This window comes from Pinus tabuliformis, chromosome 4_1 (assembly GCF_031772625.1).
Source record: "Pinus tabuliformis cultivar Carrire ecotype Pingquan chromosome 4_1, CPIR1, whole genome shotgun sequence".
Classification (NCBI taxonomy): Eukaryota; Viridiplantae; Streptophyta; class Pinopsida; order Pinales; family Pinaceae; genus Pinus; species Pinus tabuliformis.
In genome coordinates, this window is record NC_142303.1 from 317,196,557 (window position 1) to 317,218,815 (window position 22,259).

Consider the following 22,259-nt stretch of genomic DNA (forward strand, 5'->3'; position numbering starts at 1 on the left):
TGCTCTGGTGGAAATCATGCAGTACCTGAAATGACAACGCAAAAATGTTCGTCTTGGTGTTTCTCTAGGCTTTAGCTCGTTCCCTATCATTCGGTGATTCGAACTATAGTGCTCCATTTGGCACCTTTAAAATCCTAATGCCGAATGTTGTCTCTATTCATCGATCTACCTGAAGTGGTTGAGTCATCTACTATGGTTTTCTCGATGCCTGTGATAGTTTCTTCAAGTATGCGATATCCTACTAAAACTTGGCCAAGATCACTTTATAGCAATCATCAATTCTATCTCAAGTCTTTGTTGTTACCTCCTGGACCTTCTCCCCGATCTCGTCAATGTCCCCATCAGTGAGGACAAGTGGTATAGCACCCCTAGTCTTATTTGCCTCTAATTTTTCCTCATGCATGGTGTGGTTGTTGTAGGTACCCTCTTTTTAATGATGAATGATGATTCCTCTGATACTCCTTCATCGCTGAGGGGTTCCTCAGTACCATGTTTCTGTTCTGGCTTTGTCTATTTCGTGCCTTGTTCTTTTTTTGTATCCTTTCCACTCAGACCTACATCCTGCAGAGTACCCTTATCCGTTCCAATATCTTTACATGGTGGAGTCACCCACTCTATTGACCATAGCTATACTACTACGAGTAAGTCATCCTTGGTTGCTAAATATCGCAATAGGTTCCATGTCCTCATCGGGTCCCTCCTTGCCTTCACATAGACTTGATGGAAGTCTTCTTTAAAGTCTGCGATGTTACAATATTTCCTTTACAGATTGGGTGACAACCTTGGATGATGATTCCCCACCATGTATAAATCCATTGACAGTAGTACAAAGAAAATCATGTTTTCGATTGCGCGCGACTGCTCCTTAGTATGCAAGAGGGAGGCATACGTCGTTACTTGACAAACATCTGCTTCGACAAGAGGAAACTACGAGTCCTCTCACTCCTTCCATGTAATTATCACGATGATGATGATTAACCACACATATTGAAACATCTTCCCCTCCTCCCGTGCTTCCCTATAGTCTACCAAAAACTCCTTACACAAATGAGCGCCCAGTTAAACTGGACCCCGGCTCTGCACTGCATAGCCAAAGAAACCACGGCTACGAGGATCTCATTCTCTCTGCACTTTTGCATGATCTTCCCTTGGTAGGATGTGCGTGACAAAGCACATCCCTTGGTCATCAATGGAGTTAATGTTATACCTATCTGATTTCTTCACTATTCCAAATTTATCCTTCATCGTCTATGCCATCACCTTGTCCTAATTCTTTCCAACAAACTCTTCTATGAGATGTTTTCCTTGGTGAGGCAGTCCTATAATCCTTATGATCAACATTTCATCGATCGGGATCCTCATCCCCAACAAGAGGCATCCATCATGTACTAATGTGAGAAGTTGTTGTACACAGGTTGTACTAGATGTGCTTCTACCGAACTCTTGCACATTTATCATATTTAACATGCATGCTCTCTAGAATCCTGCAGCCCACCGGTGCGGCTCTAAACTTGTAACTCCACTTTCTGGGTAATATACCTACTACAGGTATCTGTTCGACTCAAATTGTGGGTAATTGTTTTGATAATTGAAATCCTAATCCTCCATATTCAGTCGTGGGATCTTCCCTAGCACTTCGCCATCAAACAACACTTCCTATGGTAGCAATGGAGTGAACGTGCCAACATTTGCATCTTTTGGGTCTTTGACTGGCTTCACGGTTGGTTTTCTTGGTGGTATATAGGGTGGGAGCATGGAGGTAATTTTTTCACCTTCTGTTGCCTTTCGGTGCACCTCAACCTCTTCCTCAATATCATAAATCTCCTATGGTTCCTTCTGTTGGATTGGTTTCTTCCCCTTCTATACAGATTATTCCCCTTGTCCTCGTTATTTGTTCGCACTTCCTTCTGTGCCTTCTTCCTCATAGATGTCCTCTGTTCTATCCTAGATATTTGAGTTGGCCTCTTTTCTTGTTTCTTTTGCAACTGTGCTTTTGTGGATACCTGCTTCTGTGGTGACCTCATGTGCCTTGCGGACATGGGTATGCTTGTTTTTGTGGTTTTGTCAGTTTGTGTTTCCATAATTCCTATTAACCCTTTCTCTGCAAATGCTCTAGCAAGTTCTTCAAATCTTCTCTCAAACCTGCAGTAGCTCACTTCTCTCACACTTAGTTGCAAGTTCTCAAACTGAATTCTCCAGACAACGAAGTGTAAAATGTGGCATGGGATATGGTTTTTATAACAAATTTGAATTTCCAGCCCCATGATTGGCTAAGATATTTCTCATTTAATGCAGGTACGATGCTAGATTGAGCCAGTTCTGCCTCATCAATGTGTTTCTCCTATGCCTTTTAATGAAAAATTCCTTTTAACGATAGTTTTTTCCTTCCAACGGTCATATTTCTGGCCAAATTTGACTAACCTTCCCTTATGGTGCAGTCATCCTTTGTTCATCACAGTTCCTTCGAACTTCGTTAGAGTATTGCGTAGTAATCTCCCTTCGGTGAAGTCCCTTTCTGCAGAGTAGTTTATAGTCCCTTGCCCAATTTAAACAATAGTTGGCACTAAGACTTTCTTCCCATCGTATTTCAGTGTGAAGTTGCAGGGACATAATCGTCCATGTATACTGTCAATCTGCTACCATTCACTTATCCTGGAATCAACTGAACATTTAACTTCGCCAGCTGAACTACAACACCATCAGAGATGTCCTTGATGATATATGGCCTTAACCAATGAGTCTTAAATTTTCTTGGGAACTTTGTGAATTTGTTGTCATATAACAGTACAAGATCTCCTTCCCGGAATGTCTTCCTCTTTATGTGCCTATAATTCCAAGATTTCTCCCTTACTTTTTGCACTTGCTAATGGAACCCTACTATGAACTTGTCTTCTTCTAGAGCCAATAACTACGACATCCTTTCCTTCATAATGTTAGGGTCTACCGTATTTGTTAATGATGCAATCCTGAAACTTGGTCCCAATGTACTCCATAGGAAAAATTTCCTCTTGTCCATATACCAACCTAAAAGGTGTCTGCCCTGTCAATTTCTTGCATGTTGTCCTATATGCCCACAACACCGCTGGAATCCTCAGATCCTAGTCATGTCTGTTCGCATTGCATACCTTGGTCAATGCATTCTCTAGAATCTTATTGAAAGCTTCCACTGGTCCATTTGCCTGAGGATGATAAGGAGTTCTCTTCTAGTGGTAAGCCTGAAATTCCTTAGTTAATGCTTCAATTTTCTTATTCAAGAAGTGTGTCCCTTGGTCACTCATCAGAATCCTTGGGAAGCCAAATATGGACAGTATATATTCAAATCCTTCATTCGCTATGCTTTGGACTATTTTGTCAAATAATAAGTTCCACTGATTATACACCTCGCACCTATCCTTTTCCTTGGTGGACTGATAGGTCTAACAAAGTCAATAGCCCATTTGTAAAAATCTTGCAAAGTTACTTGTGGTACTAGTGGTATCTCATCTCTCTTAGATGGCTTCCCTGTTCTTTGACATACATTACATGCTTAGTAAAATTCTTTTGTATTCTTATGTACTATGGGCCACCATAACCCAACTCTCAATATTTTTTGCATGGTGGCCTTTCTTGCATAATGTCCACCTACAACTCCTCCATGGGCTTCTGTCAGAATACTATGTCTTTCGTATTTAGGGACGTATCTATGCAGTATTTCATTCGACCCCATTTTGTAGAAGTGTCCAGAAATCAACGAGAAATTAGCTTCTCTAAATACCAACTCCTTCTTATGCTTCATAGTATACTCCGCAGGCACCATTCGTGTAGCTAGAAATTGAATAATATCTACGAAGTGATCATCTATGACTCTGATTGCCAATAAATGTGCATTAGTCAAGTTACCTTGAATACTTGTGGGTTCTTCTATCTCTATCCTTGATAGATGATTATGGCTAACATTCAATCTTCCTGGCTTCACGACAACCTCGAAGTCATACTCCAAGAACAATAACAACCATTGATAGATTTTTCCTCCTAAAACAGGCTTATTCACCAAATATTTCAGCGTAGAGTGATCGGTGAAAATATTGAAATGTGCTCCCAACAAATAGTGCCTGAACTTCTACAATGCATATACCATAGCTAACCCCTCTTTGTATTGTGCTATAGTTCCTCTCTGCCTTTTACAATTTTCTACTTGCAAATTTTGTGGGGTGATTAATTTCTCTTGTTCTTGGCTGCGCTAGTATTATACCCAACACTATACAATATGCATCAACATGTACATGAAACTCCTTATTCCAGTTTGGGAAAACAAGAATAGGCGTAGTCACTGTCTTTTCTTTCAGTACATCCAAGCTTTTCTAGCACTCTTTGCTCCACTTGAAGGTCACGTCCTTTCTGAACAATTTCTCCATCGACACAGTTATCTATGCATACCCCTTTATAAAAATTTTGTAATAGCCAGTGTGTCCATTGTTAGGTGCAGTTGTTTCACTATTTTCGGTGCTAGAAAATTCACAATAATTGTGATCTTCGCAGGATCCACCCTTAATCCCTACTTACAAACTACATGTCCCAACAGTATACCAAATGGTGCACAAAAGATACACATTTTCAAATTCAATGATATCTCGTACTTCCTACATGTATCTAGAATCAACCTCAAGCTGGCCACATGCTTCTTCAACATCCAAAAGACTATCCAATATTTGAAGTAAACTTCCAAAAATTTGTGTATATATTCATTGAAGGCTACAACTACAACTCTGGAAAAGATGGCAGGAGCTTTTTTCAAACCAAAACGCATCACTATGTACAAGTAAGAGCCCCATTCCGTAGCAAAGGTTGTCTTATATCTATTCTGGTGCAATTATGATCTGATGGTACCCCAAAAAGCCTTCTACGAAAGAATATACCTCTTGTCCTTCTACATTCTCCAATACACTGTCTATAAATGGTGTAGGGAAGGGTGTTACCGGGAAAAGTGTCTATTTAGAACTGCTCTATCCCACTAAGGTGTGACAAATGCCTTAGAAACAAACAGAGAAAACTACTTTTGTATTTCCTTTATGAACTATAAATAAATAGGAATAGGAAGAACCAACCTGTGTCTTGCGCTAGTCCTTTGATCCAATCTCTCTCCTCTTTGACAGCTTCCAGCTACCTGCTCCCTTACTTGCCCAGCTTCACCAAGTACCTATAAGATCACAGAAGAAGAAAACTATACAAAGACATGGATTTATATTCATAAATAACTTAGGATCAGATTTAAGTTAACCATACAAATGTAACAAGCATCAATGATACAAAAGCATGGAGGAGAAACTCAAATAGTTTTTATTGATATACAAGAATATCCAGGAGGAGTTACAACCGATGATTCCTGACCCAGCATCAACCTCCCAGCAAAGAAGCCCCTCTTCACCTCCAACAAAGCATAGATCACCCAATTCTCTGATATGTGTCTCAAAACCAACAGCAATTCCTTACAATGTGCAAAATTCCAGCCTTTGGATCTCTGGGATGAGGGATCCATATATAGATGTATGCAAGGAGGATGAGTCAGCTTGTGATTTGATTAGTGTCTTCTCTCTGTCAGTTCTTGCTTCCACTTGGAGACTGAAGGCCTCTTACTCATCCTTGGTCGAATTCAGTGAGGCAAGTGTCATAGGAGAAGATTCTGGAAGCTTCCATTGTCTCTCCACCTCGCAGAATGACACTGCCATTTGTCATTTCCCGCTCAACGCACCCTGATAGTGCATTTAGGTGCGTTGCAACACACCTAGCCAGTGGATTTAGGTGCTATGCAACGCACTTAGCTAGTGGAGCAGCTGAAATGATCCTGTTTTGACTTATTCTGAGCAGTTTCTGGTGGAGAACTTCTGCGAGAAGATGTAATTTGTTGACCTTGTTCCTTTAGGGGTTAGAACAACACTTTTATGGACTTAGGAGCCCTTGGTTTATGGACATTTCATGCTTGGAGCTGCAAGGCACAAAAATGTCTATAACAGTTGCCCCCTAAAGTATGAGGCCATTTATCGGGTGAAATGCTTTATTATGAGGATCTGAAGTTCTTTCAATGCTAGGAGGAGACCTGTAATAAGATACAATACAATACATTATCTTCATACTGCTTTCATGATCTAGCTCAGGCGAACATTCCCATGTGTCATGCGGAAAGAGTCAATTTTGCGGACAAAACCGACCTCCCTAGAAAGCAAGGCTTTTCTAGTGACAAAAAAAACAATCAAGCACTATCTTTCCCTAAATATGCATTTAAAATAAAAGCAACCAGGTGTTTAAGGCTTACCTCTAGTCCAACGCTGTTTGTAGCAGCCAAGCCTCTTCGGTCCAGATGTGCTCCTTCTCCTTGAAGCCTACATTCACTAACAAGCAAACGATTACATAACACCTGAATAACTCATATACTAAAACATATTCATCATAAAGACCAAGGAGTTTATGAAACAAATTATATATAACAACTTGTTGAGAAAAATGAACTTAATTGTATTAATTGGAAACAAAAGAAACCATTACAACCAACGCCTTGGTGTTGTGTAGGTCCCTCCCAGGGTCCAGCAAGAGTTCTCCTCTACTTTGATCAGCTCACCCACTTCCAAATGAAGCTAAGAAAGGAATGTGATCTCTCCTCTCAAGCTCTATAAGGGAGTCCTAATTTCAGCAGCATCTACCCTTAGGAATGTTCAGCTTTCAACCTCCTTTGCCTCTGGCCCAATGCCTGTATTTATAATGCTTTGGAGGGAGTTAAACAGGTCCACCATCAATGGGATAAGCCCCTCTTTCAAAGGGATAGCTCCCCTCTTCATGGGATAAGTTCCTCTTTCATTGGGATGCATGAATCATCTGGAGGCGCTCAATCCACGTCAAACCATCTTCTAGAATGCCATAGAATCGACCGCAAGTAAGTTTTTTGAAGTAAAACTTGTGCCTTTTGACTTTTACAGGGGTACGCACCCATCCCTTTACAGACAGAGCGTACAAGTACGCAGGTATTATGTACTTGAGGTGCGTGCCCGCAGGTAAGAGTAAGAGAAAGTGCGGAACCAGAGTTATATTGATTTTTTAAAGGCTTTCTCTCTTTTTTGGAGTTTGACATAAGGAGCAGAGGTATAAGACTTGCCAAGGAGGACAGTATGGTTATTGATGGAGCCATACTGACTGCAAATAGTCATGGTGACAAATTTTAGTGTAACAGATTGCCCCCTAAAGTGCGAGGTCTGTAGTAGATCAGAGTTTTATATCATCTAGGAAGGGTGAAGCACTTTATCATTTCGAGGATTATCTTTTGGAGAGCCCAGTCGGAACCTGCAAATATTCAACACAAAATACATATATGAGATCATATCATTGCTGAGGTAGGCATTCCCATACTCAGATCAAAAACTTAACTAACAAACTAACTACTGCTCTAATATAGGAATGATTTCGCAATACATCATAATCATAGACACATGTAGACACAGTATGGATGCAGCCATCTGTTTATAATTAGTCTACTGTATAATGAATACAAAACTCCTCGCAGCCTGGATGGTGGAAACTAGATCCAGGGTCTTCATTTCTGCTTCCCGAAATAGTACGATTCTATCCATGCGAATAAATGAGTTGATGTCGAACATGGTAGAAACCACTTGATTACCAGTCAATGATGTAAACTATTAACAAGTGTGAGAGAAACCACCAGTGATGTCAATGGCTCTCAAAGTATTCAGTACAATCCATGAGATGTGAATGAATGTGTTGATGTCGAACATGTCACAGAATCCCTTGATTGAAGGTCATTGATGTAACCTGTCGTCAAAGGCGAGAAACCTGCCATTGAGGCATGCAGATTTCAAGGTACTGATGATTCCTAGATCATCTTTCTAGATAATGTGCTGATGTCGATAGAAAGAGATCCGTTGCAGGAAAGCCCACAACACGAAATCATAGATCAAGTTGAAGAAATGTAGCTGTAAGGACTGACTCAGGGATGGTCAAGATGGATGACAGATATTTTGCAGATGAATGGTTTATTTGCAGTGACCTCTTGAACACATAACGACACAACAGATGGCTTGGTGATAATTGACCCAAAGTTAATACCCAGAAACCGGCTGAAGACTTTCAATGTGGTTTGATCAACTGTTAGGCAAAGGATTTCCCAACCCAAGTGAATGAAAAGTGTCGTGTTCAAGAGTGGTGATAAGGTTTTTCCGAGACAGAGTATAACAAATAGGCTCATTTTCCTCTCTTTTCCCCCACCATTTCTGGCAAGTACCTCTTTATTTTTTACAAGCTTGAGGAGGATAACATTTGCTTGATTATAAGCTCATCCTTCGGATGAGTCCAACTTAGTTTAGATTCGAACCCTAAGAAGGAGTGGTCCGTTCCTGTTTGTAATCGAACAGGTCCTTTACTGTGAAATTTTAACGAGTCCAGTATAGGAGAAACTCGGCGTTTTTCAATTTTAGAGAGTCTGAAAAACTTAAGAAGACTCCAGGGTTGACCTTTTTCGTAAATTTGTGTCTCCCAAGCCCGAAAAAGTATAAAATAATACTTGAGAGAACTGCTTGATCTTTACGACCAAGGAGTACTTTCATGATTAGTGTCTCTGATCTGAAAAGTAAAAAGCGACCAAGGACACGTCATTTTATTTCCAATATCGAATTTGAAACAACAAAAATCCGGCAATCTTTTCATGTTTTTACGGTCAGAAAAGGGATGTAAGAGGACCGTCTTTTAATTCTGTTTTAACGAGTTTAAAAGAAAAACTCGGCAATCTTTTCATATTTTGAGAGTTTGAAAAGGGCTTAAAAGAGAACTCCAAGGTTTCACTTTTTCGTAAGTTTTAACGAGTTCGAAAAAAATGATAAAAATGTACTCATATGGCCGACTTTCAATTTAATTTACGAGCAGGAAAAGACGGAAAGAACTCGGCATTTTCATTTGTTTTACGAGAATGAAAGATAGCAAAATAATCTCGGGATTTTCATGAGTTTAACGAGTCTTGAAAATAACTGAAATTAACTCGAGATAGGTTTCATTTTTACAAAAGCTTGAAACAGAGAGAAAACTGTGCTTGATGCCCCCTAAGCGTAACTGCTAGAGCGCATGCCCCCTAGCTTCATTTCATTCAAATAAGTACAAGCTGGATGGAATGAAGGTTCATGTACGAGATCATTTGAAAGACTCGACCTAAAACTGTAAGAAAATTATGCAATAACTAAAATAACTAACCTAAATATACAACTTAACATTTATGAGATCTAGTCAAACTCTCGACTCAATTAGAGGAGGATTTGTTTCATTTTTTAACGAGCTTGACACAGGAAAAGAACTATGCTCAGATTCGGTTTCATGTTTACGCAAGCTTGAAACGAAAAACTATGCTTGTTATAAGTTCGCATGCCCCCAGCATAATGATGCAAATCAAGGTACATGCCCCCCAAGCTTCATTGCATTCAACCAGGTGGATGAAATGAAGGTTTACTTTCGAAATCTTGGAAAGACTCATGGGAGTTGTTTCATTTTTTAGTGAGGTTGACACAGGAAAAGAACTATCCTCATACTCACTGATTCATTTTTTAACGAGGTCGACACAGTAAAAGGACTATCCTCATAGCAGTCTGTTTCATTTTTTAACGAGGTTGATACAGGAAAAAACTATCCTCGTAGACACCTGTTTCATTTTTTAACGAGGTTTGCATAGGAAAAGAAACTATCCTCGCTTTCACTGATCATGGCTTCCAACTGGAAGAGAGACATGTCAATGGACACACCTTGATCATGGCTTCCAAGAGGTCTTCATCAGAAGGAAGAATAGTTCTCTGGAAGGAACACATGTCAAGGGACTCAAAAGGGATAAGAACATCGTATTCAAGTAATCCCATAGAGTTTTCCATGTCAATTACCGGATCTAAATCAAAGGAAGATGAGCAAACAGTGAGAGGCTCACTTACATCGGTAACTGAAAACATGGGACCAGTTGCCACATAATTAACCCGTGGCAGGGTAGATACCACTTTAGAATCAGGAACATTTAGGAGTGTCATATTATTGGTAGTTGAAACAAGACTAGGGAACGAAAGCTGGTCTACAGTCACAATACTGCCATTGTGAGGGAAAGACATCACGCGAAAGAGTTTCGATACGACAGCTTTCATTGCATAAACATAGTCTCGCCCAAGGAGTAAATTGAAATCCAAGGGACCTCGAACTACCATAAGATCAATACAGACAGTTTTACCTTCCAAGGTAATAGAAAACTTAGGAAGGATCCCTAAAGGTTCACTAATGGTTCTGTTAAAAGCTTTCAGATTCTGCGTAATAGGCACAAGATGAGGGGAACCCAAAGCTTTCCAAACAGTTGAGGATAAAATACTAACAGAAGCACCTTCATCTACCTGAGTACGATGTATGTCCCTTCCACCAGCCTTGACAATGATTTGGAAAGGGATGGAGGAAGGAAGACAAGGTTCTGTCAGTCTATTCCAATCAAAGGAAAAGACCTCAGTACTTGGAGGGGGTTCTGTAGAAATAGGTGAAATGCCCCCCGGCATAGAAGAATCTGATGTAACAAAAAGAACCTGAGCGGTATGAAGTTCACTCTCTAAAGGGAAAGTGGGATTGACCGAATGTGAAATTGAATCGACCACTTGATCAACTAATGGATCATCAACCTGAGTGACATGAGTTTCACTCTCCAATGGAAGAGTGTGATCGACTGTACTTGAAATTAGATCAATCACTCCGTCAGTTGACGGTAGGTTGGGAGAAAGTTTACGGTAACCAGTTGGAAATTCTTGCTGTGGAACAGTAAGGTTTTCCAACAATGTTGAGGCTTCATCCATGTGAGGGCAAATGTGAGTTTGATGACTCCCTTTGCATAACTTACAAGGAAACCTAACTTTACCCTTTTTCCCAGGAACCTGACTATCACTGGTTGATGGATCAATGGAAAGTTGATGAGATTTTTCTAACCATACTTCCAAGACCTTTGGAATACCAGGACAATTGACAAGGAAGTGGTCACCCTTACAAAGCCTGTAAGGGTATTTGGGTTTAGGATGCATGTCGGAGTTTTCCTCAACACAACTAACACTTACAGTCGTGGTTGGTTGGTTGACTTCTTTCTTATCTTGCTTCTTCTTCTTCTTTTTCTTCTTCCCTTTCTTCTTCTTCTTAGCCACCTAGTTACTAGCATCAAGGCTTTTACCAAGCAAAGAGGGAGAAATGGAGGAAGAAAAATTAGGTGAAGAAGGTAAAGGGTCAACAGAAGGTTGGTGATGTTGAGATGGTGAACTCTGTTGAGGTGAATCATTCGGTTGAGGTGGAACAATTGGAGTATTTGGGGCCAATGAAGTTGAAAATAACCATATCAGTAAACCTATAGTAAATCCAGGTAATGAAAAAGTAGCCATATAAGGAGGACCAACATTTCCAAAGAAAGGAAAAGTACTAGGATCCTCGTTAAGAGGGGTTCCTAGGTTGGTAAATTCTGGAACAGTTGCCATTATATTCAACTTCAATGAATTTTATTAACAATTTAAAACTAAAATTAACAATTCACAATTCGCACCTATGGTCTCTAAAAGTAAAAACAAACAAATTAACACGCACTATCAAATCTAGGAGTCAAACCACACACAAACAATAACTTTCCGTACTGAAAACACTAGTTGGTGATGAAATCCAACGTCGCAGAGTTCAATACAGAAATGGCAGTTGGAACAGTTACCCCGGCAACCTGCTTAATGAATAAACTGGCACAAGTTTCTCCACTTAACCGTCTCGAGTGAAGAGAACCCCCCAGAAAATCCAAGTGAGTCTAGCCGATGTCTGCTCCAGGTATAGTGGGATCTTCCCACCACTGTCACCTTAGGAAGAATCCTAAAGAATATGGCCACTGAGGTTACCAACTGAAACAAGTATACCTGGGGGAACAGTCTATGATCCGATATGCACGCAAGGGCAGAGTAGCAAGCTCAATCCCCTTGAAGGCTCCTTGACATAATCCAAGGTTTACCAACAAGTGACCCCAGGCTCCTCGACAACGGTTAATCCGAGGTTTACCATTTTTAATACGTGAATATCTGGTGTCGTTCCCAATGAGGAAGGATTGATTCCCACACTGGTTCGGACACGATCTCGTGCTTCTCCTTTAAGAGGAGCTTTCCCAGAGCATAAATGCAACAGTTGGATTTCTTCCTACCACAAGATACAGCTACTTGTTTGTTTTACTGTCTTGGAGAGTTAACTAAAACCTATTCCAAGACACTAGCCTAAGCTAGATTGGTGGAAAGAGCCCTAAAAATGTAAAAATTACTAGATAAATTTTAATTAAGCGCTGTGTTATTAAGGCTGTTATTACTCAAATGGGTAAATGGATACGAAACCAATGGTGTTATAACCCGACCCAAAACTGAATGCAATCGAATATGATAATGTAATCTTTTCAATTCGATGAATCCTAACTAAAGTAAGGAGAGAGTTTCCATTTACTTCCAACAATGCAAAAATTGATCACTAAGAGAAAATATAACAAATTCTCTAATGCACTAATTTCATTAAGAAAAACTAATGCAAATCAATTTCAAAACCTTTTTTTTATTTTTATTTTTATGTGTTAAAGACAAACATAAAAATATGTAAATTCAAATCAAAGAAACTAATCTAAATCTATGATTGATTTTTCAGAATGTAAACTATGCAATTGTAATCTATGCACAGTTCACATGAATAGTATGCAAATGTAATCTATGCACACTTTTCATTCATATTCTGAAAATGAGAATCCTAATTATGAAAATGTGATCTATGCAAGAGAATTCTCAAACACAAGATGATTCTAATGTAATCTAAGAACCAATCAAGTGCAAGTCAAGAAAATTGGGTGAGAGTTCCAAAGATCAAAAAATAAAAACACTCAAAGGTGATTAACACTTATACACAATTTAGCCCCCCCCGGTGAATGAGGGGGAAATTGTTTTGAAAAAACAAAAGCAAAAAGATTCAGAATTGTGAAAAGACTGAGACAAACCTCCAAGTAATGACCAAAGGAAATCAAATTAAGAATTTCTCAAAAAAGAGACTCAAAACACCCAATTGATAAAAGCTTAAAGTAGGAATGCCAATGAAATTAACCAAGGAAAGTTTTTTGACAGGGAACAAGCAGGTCTGGGCAATGGCTAAAACCTATAAACAAATTCTAAACTGATAAAAAAGAGAAAAATTTAAAATTTTCAAATTTTTGACAGGGTGCGCAGGCAACCTGTTTACACAGGTGCATCCACGCTCTGTGCACAAAGGAAAAGTGCGTACAAGTACGCACTGTGCTTAACTCAGAGGGTGCGTACCTCTCCCAAAACTATGAAAAATGAAAACTAACTCAAAATTAACTAAATTCACCCAATCCCACAATCATCAAGTCAAAAACAGAAATAGAAAATACAGTTTCTCTGGTCAAAGTATCAATCAAAAGAAAAATCAATCAAATCCATGGATTCCCCAGTGGAGTCGCCATTTTGTCATGCGGAAAGAGTCAATTTTGCAGACAAAACCGACCTCGCTAGAAAGCAAGGCTTTTCTAGTGACAAACAAAACAATCAAGCACTATATTTCCCTAAATATGCATTTAAAATAAAAGCAACCAGGTGTTTAAGGCTTACCTCTAGTCCAACGCTGTTTGTAGCAGCCAAGCCTCTTCGGTCCAGATGAGCTCCTTCTCCTTGAAGCCTGCATTCACTAACAAGCAAATGATTACATAGCACCTGAATAACTCATATAATAAAACATATTCATCATAAAGACCAAGGAGTTTATGAAACAAATTATATATAACAACTTGTTGAGAAAAATGAACTTAATTGTATTAATTGGAAACAAAAGAAACCTTACAACCAACGCCTTGGTGTTGTGCAGGTCCCTCCCAGGGTCCAGCAAGAGTTCTCCTCTACTTTGATCAGCTCACCCACTTCCAAATGAAGCTAAGAAAGGAATGTGATCTCTCCTCTCAAGCTCTATAAGGGAGTCCTAATTTCAGCAGCATCTACCCTTAGGAATGTTCAGCTTTCAACCTCCTTTGCCTCTGGCCCAATGCCTGTATTTATAATGCTTTGGAGGAAGTTAAACAGGTCCACCATCAATGGGATAAGCCCCTCTTTCAAAGGGATAGCTCCCCTCTTCATGGGATAAGTTCCTCTTTCATTGGGATGCATGAATCATCTGGAGGCGCTCAATCCACGTCAAACCATCTTCTAGAATGCTCTAGAATCGACCGCAAGTAAGTTTTTTGAAGTAAAACTTGCGCCTTTTGAATTTTACAGGGGTACGCACCCATCCCTTTACAGACAGAGCGTACACGTACGCAGGTATTATGTACTTGAGGTGCGTGCCCGCAGGTAAGAGTAAGAGAAAGTGCGGAACCAGAGTTATATTGATTTTTTAAAGACTTTCTCTCTTTTTTGGAGTTTGACATGAGGAGCAGAGGTATAAGACTTGCCAAGGAGGACAGTATGGTTATTGATGGAGCCATACTGACTGCAAATAGTCATGGTGAAAAATTTTAGTGTAACACCATGCTCAGCTTTATAAATTCATTTTCATGTACATAGGACAGACAATCGTCTGATGGTAGACTGATGATTCTGATAGAGCCATCATCCTTTTGGTAGGATGATTATCTGTGCTGCAATGTTGTACATTTCAATGTCTTTATTTTCCTGAATATATATCGCAGCCCGGATGGATGAAACTAGATCCGGGGTCTTCAATCTCGTCCGATCTTCACTCGAAGTACAAGTCGATCCATGTGAGAAATGTTTTGAAGTCGAACATGGAAAGACATCGCTTGATTACCAATCAATGATGTAAACTGTTAACAAGTGCGAGAGGAATCACCGATAATGATAATGATCCTCAAGGTACTGCAGTACAATTCACGTGGTGTGAATAAAGGACTTGGCGTCGAACACCACGCAAAATCTTTCAGTCGAAGGTCATTGATGTAAACCTGTCGCTGGAAGTGAGAAACTTGCCATTGAGGTATGCAAGATTCAAAGTACTGAATGGGGTGTTCCTAGATCAACTTCTTGGATAATGAGTTGATGTCGACAAGAAGTGATCCGTCATAGGAGGGCCTTAATGAATCCCACATCAATGACACGAAACGGAGCAATTGATTTTGATGGAGGTGAAAACGATCTGATGATATATGGTTCAGGGTGGCGGTCATGAAAGAATGGAGTATAATGTATGGTAGTGGGCGGGACACAGGTGGCCTTTCTGGATGACTTCTCTTGAACATGTCGGCGACACTGATGTGATGGATTGGTAGCATTAACCCCAAATGTGGATGGTATGGTGTGACCATGGCGATGTGACCGGTGAATGAAACAACCCAACCCGACTCGGGCACGGAGTGGAAGTGTCATGTTCAAGAGCGACTTGCTACCAATAAAGATTCTTTGAGTTTTCTTCCCAATTTTTCCCCAATCATTGCTGACCAGTACCTCTTTATTTTTGTCAAGCTTGAGGAGGATAACATATGCTTGTTCTATAATTTTCCCTTCGGGCAAACCCATCGCTATGTTTTAACGAGCCTAGCGATAGTGAAACTCGTTCTCGTCTAAAGACAAGTTTGTCGCTATTTAATATTTTTAACGAGTCTAACGACAAAGATAACTCGGTCCTTTTCTTTTTTAGAGAGTCTGAAAAGGTACGTAAAGGTAACTCCAAAATTCCTTTTTCGTCATCTAATCCCTTAAGTCCGAAAAAGTATAAAACAATACAGAAGGGATGAATTTTCGATAGCTTTAACGAGCCGAACAAAACAAGCGCTCGATCTTTTTGTGTAATAATCCCTCAGGTCCAAAAAGATTAAAATCTAGAGGAGGGATAGCACTTCCTATCCCTTTAACGAGCTGGAGAGGCCAATGGCTCAGCAATCTTTTCATATTTTACGAGTCAGTTGAAAAGAGCTTAAAGAAGACTCGTCTTTTGAGGAACGAGTGATAAAATGGGTAGCAGCTGATTCCAGGTAAGGTTTGGAATTTTCCAATCACGATAGTGTCACAAGGATGGCTAGTGAAATCACTCTTCGCAGCTATTCCTCAAAATGGGTAAACAATCAAATGGATGTGAATGATCGGCTAATGAAAAAGTGGAGGTGACGGTGCAAACACGACCAAGGCTTTAATGGCTGAAATACTACATTCACGGTGGTTATTTACCAGGGAATAGTTCATTTTTAAACGAGCTTAAACGCGGGTGGAAACATTTGCTCGGTGCGGGTTTATTTTTTAACGAGCTTGAACCTTGCGGTAACACTGCTCGATTAATCCAGTCATATGATAAGAATGTCTCATATAAAAACGGCAATTTTTAGAGTTTTGCCCCACATCCTTTCTTTATGCAAGTTAGGAAACGACTAATCTAAAAAACAGATAAATAATCACTCTTTGCTTACACTCCAAAAGGTTTGCATGCCCCCAGGTATAAAACAGAGTTTCAAGGTTACCTCTACTTCTTTCCACCAAAACATTTGTTTTACCGAGAGAGGCCTACCTCTTACAAGTTACCCAAAGATTGTTCTATTTACGGCGTAAACAAAACACTTCTTCGACGATGTCTACTGAGATAAACAAAGGTGAGCGACGATGCCCGCCAACTCGCATAACTTTGACAAGAGAATATTGTTCCAGTCCAACTCCCCCTTCCAATCACGGACGGGAGTACGGAGGTCATATTCTCTCGTGAAACCTACCCTATACCCAAAGTTTTCCTGCCGAAGCAGACCAGGATGCATGCCCCCTGGGTTTCAGTTATGTCCCCCCGAATTACTTGCGCTCATCGGGAGGACGGACTGGAGATCGAGACATTTCTTGCGTGAAAAGACCATTTAGGGATGGTATATGACTATTTGCTATGCGTGATCCGGGAAATGGAAGTTGGTCTACGAGCTTGACCACTCTTCCTTTGTGCGGAAAACACATTACTCTAAAGAGTGAGGAGTCAATTGCTTCCATGCAATAAATATAGTCTCGTCCAAGGAGTAGGTTATAATCCAAGGGTCCTTGAACTACCATTATGTTCATGCGAACTATCTTCCTTCTCAATGTTATGGGAACATCGAGAAGGATCCCTAAAGGTCGACTGGTTCCTTTATCAAAGCCTGTCAAATTTCTCATCTCAGGCAAAAGCGATGGCGAGCCAAGCGCTTTCCAAGAAGTTGAGGAAAGGATACTCACAGAAGCCCCCTCATCTATGATGGTACCAGCCATAACCATTCTATATATTTGAACGATAATTCGGAATGGTACACTTGCTGGTAAACGGGGTCTGCCTAGTTGATTCCAGTCGAAGGAGACAACTAGGTTGCTTGGAGGTGGGACCGAATAGACGGCCGGGTACGGCTCTGACGAACTTCCTTCCTGCGGTAAAGGAACGAGTAAATTGCCCCCATGTTCGTCAGAGTCTGTGTTTATGAAGAGAATTTGGACGGTGTCATCCTTGTTCTCTTCAGTGACTGTATCATCTGAAGATAAAACCTCTAAAGGCAAGACCGGGTCAACTGCCGCCTCAACCTTTTGACTTTTGTCTGGTATGGATCCAGATGGTTTATCTTCAATGATAGGTGCTTCGACCGACCACCTGAGCGGGCCAGCCGGCTTTTCAACTAGTGATGGACTCGGCAAGAGTTTTTTATATCCAGGAGGAAGTCATAACGGTGAAACCGGACGATCATCCAAAAATCTTTTAGCTTCGTCTAAGAAGGGACAATGGTGGACGACATGATCGCCTTCGCACAGTTTACAAGGGAATCTACATTTCTCCTTTTTCTCCTTGTCCTGGGGCTTCACTTTCACTAGTCGACGGTGTACTTTCAACATGGTCATCAGAGGTTGACGACACCGGGTTGTGCAAACGAGGAGACCAGTCCCTTAATATCCGAGGGATGCAAGGACAATCTCTATGAAAGTGGTCTCCTTTGCAAATGACACATGGCGATTTAGGCCTGGTTAGTGCAGTGTGTGGATTTTCGTTAGACGACACTCGTTTTCCCCCATTCGCCTTTGGCTCCTTCTTCTTCTTTCTTTCTTCTTCTTTTCCTTCTTCTCCTTAGGAACTTGACCTTTGGCTTTACCAGCCCCATCAAGCGAAGAGGAAGGAGGAGAGGAAGAATTAGAGGAAGTAGAAGGCTGGTGGGCAACTCTGGACTCGTCTAATTGCTTATTCGATTGTTTAGGAATAGTGGTGTTCTGAACGACAGAGGTTGAGAAGAGCCATACTGGCAAACCAATTGTCAGCCCTGGAAGCGACAATGTGGCCATATGGGGTGCAACAACATCTCCCCAAGAGGAGAAGGGACTAGGATTTCCACCAAGGGGAATTCCTTGGTTGGTAGACTCCATTTTCTCAACCTAAGATCAACGTAGGAAAGGGGTATGAATATTCCGTTTAAAATAAATTTTTATATGCTTTGACACAACTTGTTTTTTCAATTTTTAAGAGTCAAGAAAAAACAAAAGATGACTCTAGTCTCCTTCGATTTTTAATGAGCCTGAAGTGACAAGTGCTTAGATGGACCTTTTCCGTTAAAGAGTCTGAAAAGGAACGAAAGGGACTGCTCTGGAGGTCTAGGTAGAGTGAGTACCAAACCAATCGCAAAACTGCAGAATACTTTTTACGGTACGGCAGTCAATCTTCCCGAATGCTGTGTTCAGTGCATTGCGATCAGTAGGGCGGCCGACACGGCTTCCTATGGATAAAGGATTTAAGCCTATAGGGGTCTCCCAATATATACTCGACGGTACGTGGGAGCACAAGTCCGTACTGGCACTTATCGTCTCAAAGCGGAGGAATCACCCAACCGTCAGTGAGGACAACAGTTACCAGGCTTTACAATGCTTTAATACGTCTCTAGCCTAGACCTCTAAATGTTGTGCGTTAAGTTCCAAAGCATTGTTAGATTCATTGAATTTATTTTAAGTTGATCTTTCTTATGAAGTTTGCCTTTTGGGTTCACCACAAGATGTAGATGTAATTCCTAAAATGCAATCTAAAGATGATAAACAAACTTTTATCTCTTTTCAACAATGAAAATCCTAGCTACTAGGGGGAAAGAAAGACACAATCTTTTCACAAAGAGCAAAGAGCACACTGTAAATGCACTTTCCTAAATCAAGCCAAACAGACTATCTATATGCAAATGCACATGCATGTATTTGTTTTTCACTTTCTTAGTATTGATGCTAAAAAGAAAGTTGATGTACAAATCTGAATTTGCTTTCAAGCGACAAACACAAACAAGCTTCTTTTCGAAATCAAAAGGTAGAGATGATTACGACACTTTATGATTTTGAAATAAATATTCGTTTTGACACTAGAAAGTCACAAATTCGAACCAAAGGCAATAGTAAAAGCATAATCGACCGTCAACAACAAATAAACTTTCTCCTACGATCGAAATCGACACTTGTGACAGATCTAAATCAAAGGATGACAGTACGATTATTATACTTTTGCAATGGAAAACTGCAAATGACTCAACAAACACACAAAAACATCTATAGTTCTTTTGTACAAATGAGGCAGAATATCAGTAAGGAAAAGGGGTTTGAAACAGTCATATACTGATCACAGGCTGCAAAATTCAGAGACAAAACTGGAAAGAATGAAGCACAAGAACCTCAACTGCACAAGGCTAGGCTGATCAGCGCACCTGTAACACAGAAAAACTGCATTGCATCGCAGGTTTCCCTTTCGAGAAGTGTGTTGAAATGCAGAACCTCTTCACAGTGCCTGCGCTGGGGCAGAAATGAGAATTCTATCCGGGTTCTAGGTCACATTTTGCAGTTTAGTCTTTGGCTTTTGGCCAAGTAAAAGCAATCAGTAATGCACAATCAGAGGTAGATCTAAGGAGGGTCTAAGAGCTATCACAAGGGTAATCAGATAGTCTATGAATCAGCTGTTCAAATCATAAATAGATCCAGTGAATGGATTGAAGCAGCAGATTTCTACTTTGCATTTGTTATGGCAAATGCAGTTCGATTGCTACTTATAAGTTTATGAAATAAACAACAAGAGATACGCAAACAAACTAACTAGACAATCGTCCCCAGCGGAGTCGCCATTTTGTTAACGGGAAAAGTGTCTATTTAGAACTGCTCTATCCCACTAAGGTGTGACAGCTGCCTTAGAAACAAACAGAGAAAACTACTTTTGTATTTCCTTTATGAACTATAAATAAAGAGGAATAGGAAGAACCAACCTGTGTCTTGTGCTAGTCCTTTGATCCAATCTCTCTCCTCTTTGACAGCTTCCAGCTACCTGCTCCCTTACTTGCCCAGCTTCACCAAGTACCTGTAAGATCACAGAAGAAGAAAACTATACAAAGACATGGATTTATATTCATAAATAACTTAGGATCAGATTTAAGTTATCCATACAAATATAACAAGCATCAATGATACAAAAGCATGGAGGAGAAACTCAAATAGTTTTTATTGATATACAAGAAGATCCAGGAGGAGTTACAACCGATGATTCTTGACCCAGCATCAACCTCCCAGCAAAGAAGCCCCTCTTCACCTCCAACAAAGCATAGATCACCCAATTCTCTAATATGTGTCTCAAAACCAACAGCAATTCCTTACAATGTGCAAAATTCCAGCCTCTGGATCTCTGGGATGAGGGATCCATATATAGATGTATGCAAGGAGGATGAGTCAACTTGTGATTTGATTAGTGGCTTCTCTCTGTCAGTTCTTGCTTCCACTTGGAGACTGAAGGCCTCTTACTCATCCTTGGTCGAATTTAGTGAGGCAAGTGTCATAGGAGAAGATTCTGGAAGCTTCCATTGTCTCTCCACCTCGCGGAATGACACTGCCATTTGTCATTTCCCGCTCAACGCACCCTGATAGTGCATTTAGGTGCATTGCAACACACCTAACCAGTGGATTTAGGTGCTATGCAATGCACTTAGCTAGTAGAGCAGCTGAAATGATCCTATTTTGACTTATTCTGAGCAATTTCTGGTGGAGAACTTCTGGGAGAAGTTGTAATTTGTTGACCTTGTTCCTTTAGGGGTTAGAACAACACTTTTAGGGACTTAGGAGCCCTTGGTTTATGGACATTTCATGCTTGGAGCTGCAAGGCACAAAAATGTCTATAACAAAGGGGTCATGCAGACATGCATCATTCAATTTCCTTAAGTCCACACAAGTTATGATTTCACCTTTTTCCTTCTTTTCCTGACCACCATGGGACTTGCCCATTTAGAATCTTCGATGTGTTCAATGATCCTGGCTACTATCATCTTGTCTAATTCTTCCTTCACCTTTTCCTTATATTTTGGATTCAGTCCATAAGGTCTCTGCTTGACAGTTTTCACATCAGGCTTGAGAGGAATCTTCATAACTCCGAAGTCTTCTAATATGCCCTTCATATCTAAGAACTTAGTAGGGAACAACTCCTGGTACTCATGCAAAATATTTTTTTATCTTGCTGACTATGTCTTCATCCTAGTAATATCCTATTGTTGCAAACCTCAATTCATCTTCTAACCCTATATTTACCTTCTTCGTCTTTAATGGCTTCATTATATTAGGCATCTCTATTTTAGGTCCATTTGCTTCGCGTTGACCTTTATATTCTGCAATTTCAATATTGTGAGGATCTTCGTCCTCTTCTACATTGATATTGTAGCATTCCATTACATTATGTAACTGCGCGACCCAATCAGGTTTCCATGTACATCGAACTTCGTTTTCAAAATCTTATTCTTAACTAACTCAAGGGATGCATCTATATGTGGACAATCATCTTCAAAACTAAATATCATTATAAATCCATCAACCATCTCTTCCCAACTTGTAGTACCATGTTGCAGTTTTGTTTCCAAATACCAATTCTGAGGAATTGTCTCCAAGGTATGGATGAATCCATGCACCCATTCTTCTTGCGGAATTTCTTCCCATGCTATTATACGGAACTGTATGTGTTCTCTAGGATCATTTTGACCATCATACTTATCTGCTAGCTCTATCTCTACTTGACCAAACCTTACCAACATCAATCTTCGACATTGTTGCCAATCTCCTATATTATTCTTATGTGTACCCCACCATCTAGCAGGAGTAGCTCTTAGGGCTATATCCATAGCTAAAAAGCTCTGACATTCTGGCACTTGTCTTTCATAATCTCTAAAGAAAGTATCAACATTATGCAAACCATCATAAAAAGGTAAATCACATATATCTTCTCTCATACAACGT

General features: G+C 40.2%; 1 pseudogene; it reads right to left on the minus strand.

Moving 5' to 3' along the window:
* Positions 1–21,698, minus strand: part of LOC149175564 (methionine gamma-lyase pseudogene) — an 84,491-nt pseudogene extending 62,793 nt beyond the window's left edge.
* Positions 21,699–22,259: the final 561 nt, after the last annotated feature.